Here is a 3,361-nt window from a genome sequence, read left to right on the forward strand (position 1 = left end):
TCCCTACACTGGCATCAAGCCTTAGGCTACTGCCACCATGATGCTGACCTTAGTGTCATGTCACCTGATGCAGCAATGTTTATATACCATGGTTTTGCTCTACATTGTTCTGTGTTTGTTTTCTTGTGTGCTAAATTTTTCTATGTAGTTTGTTAGGCACTGCAGAGTACTTGTGGTGCCACACAAATAATGTAATATATTATACAGTATATATTTCAACACATACACACAATGCATGGGTTTAATAAAATTACTATTCGGTAGACTGCTCAACGTTTTGGTCCTGTAGACCTTTTACATTGGATCTATATTTTTTATTTTTGAAGTTGACATACCCAAGCAGGCCTAAGGAAAGAAGAAAAAGTACTTTTTTATTTTTTCCATAGATACTGTTTTATTCTCAGGGAACACCTCCACTAGAAAAACTGACACAGTTATATCATACCTCATAACTGACTAAATTCTTCAACTAATACTTTATTCTACCATTGAGAATAGACAATTAATGTGCTACCTGTGCTTGGGTTAAATTACAGTATGCACCCCCTTATCCCCTGTCTATACAACAGAGGGCACCAGGGCAAGTATTAATATACACCAGGGCATATCAGCTATAACACATACACACACACACACACACAGCTTCATCCACATCATACCCACCAACATCTGAAGGGCAAAAATCGGCATACATCCAGAAAGGTTGCGTGGCCATTGCTAAAGGGGGTGTGGCTACCCCTTTCCGAATGTGTACTCAGCATTAAAAATAAAATAAAAAACGCTAATATATATTAGAAGTGGTGCAGAATACAAGTGCCTACATACGTGAATGTTATAGACAATTGAATGATAATACGGTTTATGAATTGTTAGAGAATGATCCCACATTAAAGTTTAAAAGTGAGATTGACGTAACGCTAAAAAAGGTGGTTGATGATGGGAAATGATCAATTGATCTTTGTAGAGTTTTATCGGTTGATTACAAAATCACACCGTTATTCTATACACTCCCCAAAGTACACAAAGTATTGGTGTACCCCCCTGGCAGACCCATCATTTCTGCCAGGGGTCACTCCTCCAACCTGTATCAGTGTACTTGGACACTTTGTTAAATCCCTGTATTCAATCGATACCCTCATACATCAAGGATACTACAGACCTGTTGTTGGGTCTGCAGAATTTGGGTTCTCGCTCCCAGGACTGGATGATCAAACTCACCAATCAGGTGGATACTTTCCGCAGTGACCTTTTAAAATTTAAACTGAATAAATATCAAACTGTAAAGGATGATTATGAAAAGAATGGGGTATACGGTGGCTCACTGGGGGTGAGGATACCTGCAAATTCCACCCTCGTTCTAATCAGAGTTGACGCAGAAGCAGGGAACTACGGACAGGGAACACTGCCTCCTCCGACAGTGACACGGACGGCGGCCAGCTCGACTCAGAAAGAGCAGCACTTATCTCTGATGTCCCTTTAGGCCCACCCCACAAACCACCCATCAGGGAGGCCAGAACCAGAGACTACATCAGGCGAAACCCTCAGAAGGAGACTTAGTTTATAATTTATCTAACAGACAGCTCAGCCCTCTTGAAACCCGTGTCCTCAACAAAGGCTTGTCAATCGCTCCCACCACCAGATTCAATGAGTTTGACTGGAAGGTGGATTTACACCGCTTCTCGAGGAAACTACGCCTACGAGAGTTCTTTCAGAACCACCCGGACAACTCTACACCTTCTACACATCAGGAATTCATTTCTAAAAGATCAAAATCTCAATCTGAACCACCATCGCAGAACTATTCAATTAAATCATTTACACGTTTGCTAGACGAGTCGGTCACAAATAAAACGAGGTCAATAAACATAATGTAAGTCATTGTAACATGACCAGAGGAGAATGAGCCGCCATGAAGAATCTGGGTAATTACACTGATATAATCATCCGCCCGGCCGATAAGGGCGGAGGCATTGTTATACTGGACCTCGAATATTCCTGCAAATAAATTTTGAACCAATTAGACAATCTGGGCACATATTTAAGGAACTAGACGAAATTCTAACCAGGGTTGCCAACGAAGACCAAATCAGTGGCAAATTGAAAACAGCTCTAATACAGAACCATCCCAAGGTCCCAATTTTCTTCACTGTACCAAAGGTCCACAAAAGCCTTACCATCCCCCAGGCAGACCCATAATCTTGGCTCAGGACTCTCTGTATCAGCCGGTGTCACAGTTCTTAGATGGGATCCTACAACCATTGGTAATCATACAACCACAGTACATTAAGGATACCACTTGATACAACTTGAATAAGTTGAGTGAAGTCAACCAGGTACCGGAAGGCACGTTAATCTGTGTATCAGACGTATGTAGCCTGTACACATCAATACCCCACATGACAGGTCTACAAGCAAAGGAAGATTTCATAAGAAAATAAAATGTACAATCGATAGACATGGAATTATTCATGCGGCTACTGGAACAAACACTCAAACGTAATTATTTTTTGTTTGACAATAAATTTTACTTACAATTGACAGGCTGCTCAATGTCTTCCCTTCTTTTGCCAACATCTTTATGTTTCAGGAAGAACAGCAGCTGTTTTTTCAAGATCCTACCACTGCTTCTCACATCCTTCTGTATTCACATTCACATATTCACCCAGCAGAGTGATCGGGCGCCGAGCATGAAGGACACAACGGCTATTACAGAGAGTCACCATGGTAACCGAACGGCTTGCGCTCCACACAGCGCTTCACCGACCGGAATTCACTACACTGTGACGGAGGTTTAATCCCCGAAACTTTGGTTTGCTGTTTTGCTTTATTACACATTTTGAAATCCCGCTTGAGTGCCGCTGTTTGTTTTCTACCTACGTCTATATGTTTTATATATATATATATATATATATATATATATATAACCCAGATTTGAGGCAGCACTCCCACGGATTTCACGAAATAACCACAAAAGACTGGTATCAGGGATCAACGTTTCAATCACCCTTAGGCAATTTTCATCAGAATCCTGACGAAAATTGCCTAAGGGTGATTGAAACGTTGATCCCTGATACCAGTCTTTTGTGGTTATTTTGTAAAATCCGTGGGAGTGTTGCCTCAAATCTGGGTATTGTACTGTTTTGTTTTCCTTCATTGGACTGCATCTCCAGAGGCAGGCACCCAGGTAAATAACTTTGCATGTAAATGGAGAGCCTGTCTGCCACATTCCTATATATATATATATATATATATATATATATATATATATATATATATATATATATATGGGTTGGGATCATTTGGTCTATTGCATTATGGTCGAAAGTCATTAGGTCGAATCCATTAGGTCGACATGCTAAAA

This window comes from Crinia signifera, chromosome 1 (genome assembly GCF_055691185.1).
Source record: "Crinia signifera chromosome 1, ASM5569118v1, whole genome shotgun sequence".
NCBI lineage: Eukaryota > Metazoa > Chordata > Amphibia > Anura > Myobatrachidae > Crinia > Crinia signifera.